We start from the raw sequence: 11,717 nt of genomic DNA on the forward strand, positions 1-11,717 counted from the left end.
AAGCACAATACAATAAACCATAATTTAAGAAAAGCTATTTGAACAAAGAATTCAGAATTAAATTCAGACTAAATTGATTTAATGCTAAAGAACTTGTGGATCAACTGATTATAGAAATAATTAAAAATTCATAAAAGAAAATGTCATATATCAAAATTTTTAAGATATGCCTAAAATTGTCCTTCAGGGAGAAATTTATTTCTTTTAATAGTGAAAAAGAATAGGAAATGACTGGGTATGCAACTAAAATTAAACATTAGAAAGGCAATAAATAAAAAAAATCACAAAAACAAAAAGTTCTGAAATTCAGAGAAGAGCTAAATAAAACTGAATTTTTAATTAAAACTAAGAGCTGGTTTTTCAAGGTGAAAAATAACAAAACAAATAATTAGTTATCTGTTTTCTTAAAGTTTTTTTGCAAGGCAATGGGATCAAGCGACTTGCCCAAGGTCACACAGCTTGTAAATGTCTGAGGCCAAATTTGAACTCAGGACCTCCCAACTCCAGGGCCATGCTCTATTCACTTTCCCACCTAGCTGCCCCTAGTTATCTGATTTTTTTTTAGGTGTTTGCAAGGGAAATGGGGTTAAGTGACTTGCCCAAGGCCACACAGCTAGGTAATTATTGTTTGAGACTGGATTTGAACCCAGGTACTCCTGACTCCAGGGCCAGTGCTTTAACCACTGCACCACCTAGCCGCTCCTATCTGATATTTTAAGAGAGAAAAATCAAAATGCCAAAAATGAAAGCTCACAAAAAATGAAAATTATAGAAATCAGTGGAATTTGTTTTGCCCAATTTTATGCCAGCAAAATTATCAGTATAATTGAATTAATATTTATAAAATATCAAATATTCAAATTAATAGAAAAAGAAATACTTGTTAGTACTTTTCATTCTCAAATCACTGTTGGTTTATTTTGCATGCATTTTATATGGAGGAAGCAGTATGGCATTATGGATAGAAACTGTCTATTAACTTAGGTTCAAATTCTGCCTCTGACACATACTGGCTGTGTGATGCTGAACATCATTTATGATTATAATTCAAAGAGAAGGAGCCAATCTGTATGAAAGAAGGAGTTTCTTCATTTGGGAATTCCCCAAAACAATAAAAGCACATGTCTAATCTCCATAGCTAGCCTATACTTTGTGTTATAGTTGCATATGTTATTTTATTCCAATAGAATGAAATGCTTGTCATTCATTCATTTTTTTTTTTTTTTGGCAAGGCAATGGGCTTAAGTGGCTTGCCCAAGGCCACACAGCTAGGTAATTATTAAGTGTCTGAGGTCAGATTTTAACTCGGGTACTCCTGACTCCAGGGCCGGTGGTGCACTATTCACTGCGCCACCTAGCCGCCCCTTGTCCTTCATTCTTGAAGAAGACTATGACATCAGGGAGGTGATGTCATGACAGGCACATGAATTAGATTTGAGTGAGACTGGGCTGTACTAAGTCTCCAGCCTCACTTTCTTCTCCAGAGCCATCTGGGTCCAGTGGCCAGATATGAATCAAGACAACTGGAGATCGATGCGAGGTGACTTGCCCAAGGTCACACAACTAGTAAGTATCAGAAGCTGGATTCAAACTCCTATCCTCCTGTTTCCAAGGTTCTAGCCATGGCATCATGAGTGAAGGACCATTTCACTTTTGTTTTGTATCCCTTGCATCTAACGCCAAGTACATGCTTTATCACTAAAAGAATATATGAATGAAGATAAGAATCTTTGCATGGGTGGGTCTATACATATTATTATTTTGACTAGGTTAAAATGGACCTCTTCCAATTGCCACGTGTTGCAAAGTCATTGGTTTCAACAAATGGATTTTCTTCTTAGACATATGGGACTCATCTGTCTTTCCAGTCTTAAGACTAATCTCTTGATTTTTCTGGCTCTGGTTCAATAGACCTTTGCTCAGGCAGGTGGGGTCTCTGAATAGCATTGGGAGATTAGCCAAGGGAAACAACGTTAGGAGTGTCTTTTACTTTGTCCTTTCCAACCATTTATTGGGTTGTATGGGAGGGTTTTAAACACTAGTCCTCTCTGAATCAGTCTAGGCACCTTATAAATCAAAATGATAAATGATTGATAAATAAACCATCACTGGCACAATTAGATTTTCCATTAGACTTGTATGCTATAATTTCAAATGTAATTTCCCTGGAAGCTCATAAAGGCAGAAGTGTAATAGGGTGTCACAATGTATTAGGGGCAGGAGCAGGTGGTTCAGCCGAGCACATATCTTGTCAATGGATGGGATGGAGCACTAAGCTCTGATGCAAAAGCTCATCTTGTATCACCGATCTTCAGAAAAGTGATAGATTCTGCTTACCAGGTCCTCAAACAATGGATGGGATTTGTTCCACAGATAGAGGAGAAAGTTATCTCAAACTGTTTGCTTCATTTGGTTTTATTAGGAAAAGCAAGAAAGCAAATGCCATCCATGCCTGACTGGGTGACCCTGGACAGGCTGATTAACTGACTTTTTTCTGTAGAATGAAGGATATGTTTACTTCCGGGGTTTCTTTCAGACTTTGCATTCTACGAGTCTAGCTATAAGTTTCCATATATGGCATAAAATGCCTATTTCAGGATATATATATGTATATATATATATATATATATATATGTAATATATATATATATATATATATATCAACATCTGTTTTACAAAAGGCCAATTATTGAGGGAAACCCTCCCCATACAAGTCACATCCTCTTCATGCCCAAGAGATGTTCTTTGGAACTTTTTGTGACTTATCACAATTTATTTTTCAGTCAGTAAATTCCTGGAATTGAATCTCATGGACTTAACTTTGTTTGGTTTCATTCAACAGACACAGTTCTTTGCCAGACTTATATGCAAACTTTTCTAGATAGGAATATCGATTCACAATCCCACAACCATTGCCATTTTGGTTACTGTTTTAAAATCTAGGTGGGCTTATACATTCTTTAGTCTAATAACCCATTCAAAAGTTAGTTTCAACTAAAATCTGAAGAACCTTTGAACAACATTTCCATTCACTGAAATCCTGTCCTGGAGGGCTCAAGTGAGATAATGGATGTAAATCATTTTGGAAACCTTCAATAACTTTATAAACTTTTGCTTCTGCTTCATTTTCTTCTTCATCTTTGTCTTTTTCTTCTTATGCTTCATCTTTCTCTTGTCTCATCATCTTCATCATTTTCTTCTTCCTTCCTTCCTTCCTTTCTTCTTCTTCTTCTTCTTCTTCTTCTTCTTCTTCTTCTTCTTCTTTTTCTCCTCCTCCTCCTCCTCCTCCTCCTCCTCCCTTCTTCCTATTTCTCTGCCCCTTCCTTTTCTATCACCAGACCTCCAGTCTGATGACTACTTTATTTCTTGAGCCTTCTCCTTCGTTCCTGCTAAGTTCAAGTAATCTTTATGAAACAGTCCTGAAAACATGCTGGTAAATGTTTAACAACCAACTCCAGGAAAAACATAACTATACACGCAGTTTTGAATTTAATTTGTGTTATGAACACTTAAGTTTAGATAATCAACAGAACAATAAATCTATCCCTGACTTGTAGCAATTACCCGTTTCTAAGGTGGAAAGCTCATACTGAAAATTTAACAATTGACTTTAGCAAATCCATCCCTTCAAATATTTTTAATTCACTATCAAAGGAATTTATTAAGTGCCAAGTATGTTGAAGTCATTCTACCAGCAAAGAGAAGAATAGTTTCTTTCTCCATTTCTCTAGTACATACACAGTGGATACTGACCAAATATACAAAGCTCCATATATACACGTAAGCAAACATAATAAAATTTAAGAAAAAAGTCGTTAACAACTGAGTCAATCAGGAGAGTTTTTTCCTTAGATGAGGCACCTGGGTTGAATCATGAAGGAAGTTAAGAATTTTAAAAAGCACATGTGAGGAAACATTTGATTGTAATGTGGTGGGGGGTAGCCATGCAAAAACGTAAGGGTGAGGGTTGGCATATGTACTTGAAGAGAGGAATAAAAGAAAATAAAGCAGAAATTGTAAGCTAGAGCTCAATGGTTAAATGTAAAACTGAATCATTTTTATTTTATCCTAGAGGCAATGGGGGAGGGGGGATCAATGAAGTTTCCAGGGGTTTGCAGCCCATAGTCCATCTCTCCGCAAGCCACTGTCACCACGGCTAACTCAGCCAACCCATGCAGTTTGCTCCAGACCTTCCCTCTCCAATGTGTATTTATATCAAACAACTTCCACCCCTCCCAGCCCTGTGAGGCAATATTAAGTACTAGAAATTTTTTTCTGAGACATGATGAATGTCCTAGACTCTAGCTGAAGAGCCTTATTCCAGTCAAGCATGGGCCAGTGTTCATAAACACTTTAAATACCAATTTTTTTCTTCCTTCATAGTTCATTAATTCCAACTCCTACTTTGCTGGTTGGGATTTAAATTTTGTCCATGGAGATAACAGCATGGAAGCCACAAAAGTGGGGGTTAAATCTACAGTCCTATACTTGGAACCTCCCTTTTGACCTTATTTTTAAAAAATGGATCCAGTATTGTTATCCACTCATGTCACATGTGACTCTGAGGGTCTGTCTGGAATCAGGAGATCTCATAAACAATTACAATTCCTATTGTAGCTCTTTTCTGCTACCCAAAGTGGTCATTGAGTAGTTCAATTACCCTTAGAATGGAATTTTAAAATCATGACCTGAAAGAACAAAGGTTTCTGGAATAATAGTTTTCTTTTTTTCCTGTGATTAGCTGCAATTTGTGCCACCATTTTGAATTTTCCGTAATTTCCTTTCATGTTGATCAGTGTTTTGTGTATATTGATTTTTAATGTTGGATGAGTGTAGCATGGGTTGAATGAAAAGAAAAGAGAAGGAAGAAAAAGAAATGAGGAAGGAGGAAAAAGAATGAAGAGTAAAGGGGAAAGAAATCAATAAAATATTTATTAAGTGCTTCCTGAGTGTCAGAAACAATGGTAAGTATTGGGAATATAAAGACACAAATGAGACAGTCCTTACTTTCATCATAATAGGATAAAACAACATCTTACAACATAATAGGGTGAAATAACACATGTAGAGAAGTGGTAACAGGTAAGGAGACTGAGGGCTGGGGAGTCATAGGAATGAGGAGTTAATTGACTCATAAGGTAGTCATTTGATAGGCAGTGATGGTATAGATTTTATTATTAAATATAATTATATTTATTATTTGAGTATGAAAAGGAAATTGATACAGGAAAATGAGTAAATGGTGAGGCAATTCAGGTAGAATTGGTTTGAATGTAAACCAATTATGAGCCATGGTTCATGTGAATTTTAGCCCAGTTGTAAATCAAGATGGATCACTCTTATGACCAGAGTTCCGAGATTGAATGGTTCATCTTCTCCAGAGACCCAGAAAGTGGATTCTAGAAGTTCAATAGGGAAGTGATCAAACTGAATCCAAATAAGGCAACATCAGCTGAAATAATGGCCAGATGGATTGGATAACTGGTTGGTTGGGATGAGACACATGCTCTGATCTGTTTTGTTGTGGTATAGTGAAAAGGGCAGAGAATTTGGAACTGTTCCATATTTGGATAAACTTGGTCTAACTATTTGATCATTTTGACATTATTTCCTCATCTGTACAATGAGGAGGGTGGAACTAGATGATCTCTAAGATATAAATCTCTAATCATGGCCAATTCTTAGCCATGATTTAAGATCCAAGTTAATTCCTACACCATCTTATTGATAAGTATACTGAGTGGCTGATATAAAGTTAGACAGCCTGGGCTCACATCTCATCTCCAACATTTACTGATCACATACTCTCCTCATTTCTAGGAGGTTGCAACCAATGGCCTCCAAAGTACCTTCCAAAAGGAGAGAGGTACATCCTCACCTGGATATATAATCTCAAATCATTTTTTATCCCTCAAGGCTTCAATTTTCTTTATATAAAACAGAGATGATGATGGTCCCTGAAGAACATACCTCCCAGTGGTATTATGAGGATCCAAAGAGATAGATGGAGGCAAGGTCCTACCTAAATATCAGTTCTTATTAGTAGAACTCCCCTTCCACTCCCAAATACTTTAATCCATGATTTCTTCCTTCTATAAAGGTTCTTACCTTCAGCACTCCAATATAGTATGAGTTTATTGGCTTATTTTTTCATATAGAAAGTGCTGTTTGATTTCATTAGTTCAACCATTCATACAACAAAATATATCAAGTGCCAGTGCCACGCAAGGAACCATATTAATAATTGATCATATAAAGAGAAATGGCAATCAATCAACAAACATTTATTAAACACCTACTATGGAGGCAAGACAAAAATGAAACAATGGCAACCCGCAAGGAACTCACAATCTGGCCAAGATAGATCACATTCCCCAAAGGGGGATCTTCTTACAAATCAATTCAAATGAAGTTAATTCACTAGAAATTCTCTTTTCTTTGAAGAATCAACTCAAGCATCTCCTTTCATATGAGATCTTTCCTAATTCTCCCTCCTGAACAACCTTGGATTTCTGTACAGTATATTATTTGTACTTTCCATTTATTCTGTATTTTTTCATATACATATTTATATAGAGAGAGAAGATAACAAATATATGTATGTATAGCTATATAATTTATAATATCTCCCCAGCACTTACTTAACAAATATATATGTAGCAAACATATACACACATATTTGGGTATATAAGTAAATAAATAAATAAATACATATCAAACATGTACACATAAATTTACGTATATAAATGTATAAATATATATGTAGCAAATATATACATGTAAATTTGTGTATATAAATGGATAAATATATATAGCAAACATATATACATATTTGTGTGAATAAATGTATATATGTAGCAAACATACACATGTAAATTTGTGTATATAAATGGATAAATATATGTAGCAAACATATACACATATTTGTGTGAATAAATGTATATATGTAGCAAACATACACATGTAAATTTGTGTATATAAATGGATAAATATATGTAGCAAACATATACACATATTTGTGTGAATAAATATATATATGTAGCAAACATACACATGTAAATTTGTGTATATAAATGGATAAATATATGTAGCAAACATATACACATATTTGTGTGGATAAATGTATAGATGTAGCAAACATATACATACATATTTGTGTATATAAATGTATATATGTAGCAAGCATACCCATATTTGTATATATAAATGTATACATGTAGCAAACACATACACATATTTGTGTATATAAATATATATGTAGCAAACATACACATATTTATGTATAAATGTATTCATGCAGAAAACATACATATACACATATTTGTGTAAATAAATGTATATATGTAGCAAATGTGTACATGTAAATTTGTGTATATGAATGGATAAATATACATGTAGCAAACATGCACATACATTTGTGTATATAAATGGATAAATATATATGTAGCAAATGCACGTAAATTTGTGTATATAAATGTTTATGTGTGGAATATATATATGTGTGTATATACATGCATATATATTTTATATACACATATACATTTATTATCTTCCCTGTTAGACAATGAAAGCTCCCTGATAGAAGTCATTTTTTTCTATTCTTGACTTTTAATGTTCCAAGTTCTATCACAGTACTTGGAACATAGTGGACACTTGAGAGTTCTTTGTTGATTAATAGATTATCTCAATGACTATGCTTTATATTGCCATAGCAATATAAATGTGGCAACTGGTGTTGTGTGGATAGAGCACCAGCCACAGAGTCAGGAATACTCATCTTCCTGAGTTCAAAATCTAACCTCAGTCACTTACTAGCTATGTGACCCTGAACAAGTCATTTAATCATGTTTACCTCAGTTTCCTTACCTGTACAATGAGCTGAAGAAGGAAATGGCATCTTTGCCAAGAAAAGCCCAAATGGGGTCACAAAGAGTTGGATGCAATTGAAACAACTGAATAACTTCAATAATAGAGTGCCACATCTTTAATGAATCTGAACTGCAGATTGTCTAAAGGCAAGGAGAGAGATATGACTTAGGTATAAGTAATTGGAACAATATTGGCTGTGCACAAGAAGGGTTAAAATAGATATCATCTGATACTTGTGTAGCTACAAAAGGAGGTAGAATGGTCTAGTGAGACCAGTATTAATCAGTCATCAAATCTTGTTGACTCTCCATATTATCTCTCCCTTTTCCCTGTTCAAAGTCACCTTTATAGTTCAAAATTTATAACAAGGCAGCTAATTGGCTTTTTTACATATTACTTCTATTGAGTATGGGCTACTCTAAGCCAATTGGTCTCTCTTTTCTTTCCAATGTGCTTGCTTCACTCTCTCTCTCTTTCTCTCTCTCTCTCTCTCTCTCTCTCTCTCTCTCTCTCTCTCTCTCTCTCTCTCTCTCTCTCTCCCCCCTCCCTCCCTCCCCCCCATCTCTCTCTGTCTGTCTCTCTGTCTCCGTCCCTCTCTGCCTTTGTCCTCTTTGTTTCTGTCTCTGTCCTCTCTCTGTGTCCCTGTCTGTCTCTCTGTCTTTGTCTCTATCTCTGTCTCTCCCCTCCTTCCTTTTTTCTTTGTTTCTGTCTCCCTTAGTCTCTCACTCTTCCCCTCTCAGCTACTGTGCTACTGTTATTTTTTTTAAATACTCCAGTAACTGTTAGCATAATACTTGGGGATCTTGGAAGGGGAAGACAATGGCTTCCATTTAAAACTCATAAGGCCCTGTACTAAAGGAAAAGCAGGAAGTGGCACATCTTAGACCTAGGCTTATCCAGGAAGCTATAAATTCAAGGTTGCAGACAAGGTGCAGGGAAATGAATCTCCATTCAACATCCCCTTCCACATCTGACCCTTGAGAGGCTCGAGCTTTGGGGATTGCCACTTCTATTCATGGAATTCTGACTCTGTAGCCAATTAAGAGTGTTTGACGGGAAATAGTCATAGGATATTTGAGCCTGCCCTAAAGTGGAGAGGGGAGCATCATCCATCCCCAAGGGGGTACTACATGTGAAACATGACTCAGTGTTATTGGAGATATAGTTCAAGCATTTATCTGCCTAGGTCATTTTGAGTGAATTTACAGGTCACACAAGCCAAACAACTGGCTAATGTGGACTAGTTTCCAATGGAACAGAAATGGCCCTTTTCTCTGATTAGGGGAATCGGGGAGGACTAAATGAATCAGGTCTTTAACTTCACTAGTTCCCTTTAAATTGTCCATCCAATTGTTGTTATAGGGCTAGTTTAAAATGGCAGCCAGAGCTCCCTTGGAAACAACATGGGAAATAATTGTGTGTTGACACAGGATCGAACACAGCAGGAATTTTCCTTATGTTTGGATACTCTATCCCTTACCCAAGCATCCAAACAACCCTTTTAATAGGATTGGCAGTGGAACTTGAACACCATGCTTAACAACCAGTGATGGACCAGGTCTTGCATTCTTAGTATGAAATTTCTCCAAGTCCTTAAAACATATGTGCTGCTGCATTTTCAGTGGTTTGTAAGAATGATTCTGAAAGCAACCAGATGGAAATCATGCCAAAACATCATTTTTCTATTACTTTGGACTCCCATTGTTTCTGTTACTCATTAAGCAGACATTTGTGTTTTTGTTTTGTTTTGTTTCTTTTCTTCAGAAAAGCCTCCTTTGGACCCTCGGGATACCTCTGGACTCCACCACTTGACTAAAACCAGACTTGAGCTGTGGTTTGTGGTTCATTTAAAAAAGAAATCACCTGATAGCAAAGAAATGGAAACAAAATAGAGTCCTATTGCCTGGAGAATGACTAAACAAATTAGGATGCATGAAGGTAAGGGGATATTACTGTGCTATAAGAAAGGATGGATATGATGAATATAGAGAAGAATGGGAAGACTTCAATGAATTGATGTAGTGAAATAAACAGGGCCAGAAAAATAATATACGTAATGACTGCAACCTTGTAAATGGAAAACATAACAAGAATCAACAGATCAAACCTGAAGATTACATAATTACAAAGGCATGGTTGGCCCTGAAGAAGAGTTATGAAAATTCACTGCTCTTTTGATTCTTTGTAAAGTCAAAAAACTATGGGTGTGGAATCGATTTACAACTTTAGAATTTGTTGATGTGTTAATTTTTTTTTTGAACTGCTTTCTTCTTTCTCTCTTTTGAAAATTTGTTTTAAAAGGTATGGTTCTCTTGATAGGGAAAAGGAAAGGATCTATTGGTCTTCTTGGTCCTAATGCTTTCTCTATGTTCCTGCCATATTGGCCAACATATTGTTCCTCTCATTTATCCCTCCCACCTCCCATCTATGTGCCTTTGTTTTGATCTGTCCCTGGTGCCTTTAATTCCCAATTTCCTCTGACTTCTTTCAAAGCAAAAGTCAGATGCCATCTTCTTTAAGGCCTTCCCAGTACTCCCTCCACACATGCTGCTAGGGCCTTCCTCTCCAAAATTACCTTCCTTCTACCCTCTCTATATCTTGTAGGTAGCTACTTATGTACATGCTATCTTATCAGCTACAACATCTACTGTTTCTTTTTTTGTCTTTATATCTCTAGCACCCAACACAGTGTGTGGCACAGAGAACGTGCAAATAAATGTTTGTTGATTGACTAGTTGATTGATTAGGATATCAAAGCAATATAAAAGCAAAAGAATATCAAATAAAATATCAATTCTTTAAGTTGCCTGAGTATGGGGGGAACCTTGGATCAGACATAAAGGAAAATAGAAATGGGTTGGACTTTAAACAAAGTACATTGGAGTTTTGCCCATTTTCTGAAGGTCTGAAATGTGTTAATCAGGATTTTCTGGGAAGTAGGCACTATGCTAATGACCTCTTTCCTTAGAGGCAAATTTCTAACTCCCATGTCAACCCCACCCCCATGCCTCAAGAAGTCTCATCCATGAAGACAAAGAATTTACTGAAAATCTAAACCATTAAAACTAAGGTTGACTCTTCTGAGTAGAAGATTTGACATCACCTGGTCTGTGACCCTATTACTCCAACAGTTTATTGTCTATGATTTCAGAACCACCAGCTTGTTAGAAAGCAACAAAAATTTGCTTGTAGATAATGAAACAAATCTTCTTCCTCTAGGCTGAGGACTCTATGATCAAAATATAAGCAAATGCAAAATACATACGGCCTGTTACATTGGAAAGAGCTCTGTAATCAGAGCCTTGAATTCAAAAGCCATTTCTTACATGTTCTAATTGTGTGACCTTGGACAAATCCCTTCACTTCTCTACGATTCAATTTCCTCACCTGTAAAATAATGAAGATGGATTAGATGATCTAGGATGTTCTTTCTATCTCTAGATCAGAGTCCTTGGGCAAGTCATTCAATTTCCTTGGGCCTCAGTCTATTCTTTCATGAAAGGAGAGATTCGAACTTGGGTTATCTCTAAGGTCCTGTCCACCTTTAAAATCAATGATCCTTCTATGCCATGGTCTACAGCCATGACCAGACCATGGACAAGTGACCTAATCCCTCTGAAACTTGGTCAACTATTTTAGGCTATGATTGCAGATCTCTTTCGGTCAGGGCAATTAGGTGTCTCAGTGTTTAGAGTGTTGAACTTGGACTCAGGAAGACCTGAGTTCAAACTCAGTCTCAGACACTTAATAGTTGTGTGACGTAACAAGTGACCTCATATTATTTGCCTCAGTTTCCTCATCTGCAAAATAAGCTGCAGAAGGAAATGGCAAATCACTCTAGCATCTCT

At 36.2% G+C, this 11,717-nt stretch overlaps 1 long non-coding RNA gene across 1 annotated transcript in view; it reads left to right on the forward strand.

The window, feature by feature from the left end:
* Positions 1 to 10,064, forward strand: part of LOC141490161 (uncharacterized) — a 119,221-nt gene extending 109,157 nt beyond the window's left edge. The window contains exon 3 of the long non-coding RNA XR_012469074.1: positions 9,634 to 10,064. This is a non-coding gene — a long non-coding RNA (uncharacterized LOC141490161). The remainder of the gene's footprint in view (positions 1 to 9,633) is intronic.
* The last annotated feature ends 1,653 nt before the right edge of the window (positions 10,065 to 11,717 follow it).

Source organism: Macrotis lagotis, chromosome 5, assembly GCF_037893015.1.
Source record: "Macrotis lagotis isolate mMagLag1 chromosome 5, bilby.v1.9.chrom.fasta, whole genome shotgun sequence".
NCBI lineage: Eukaryota > Metazoa > Chordata > Mammalia > Peramelemorphia > Peramelidae > Macrotis > Macrotis lagotis.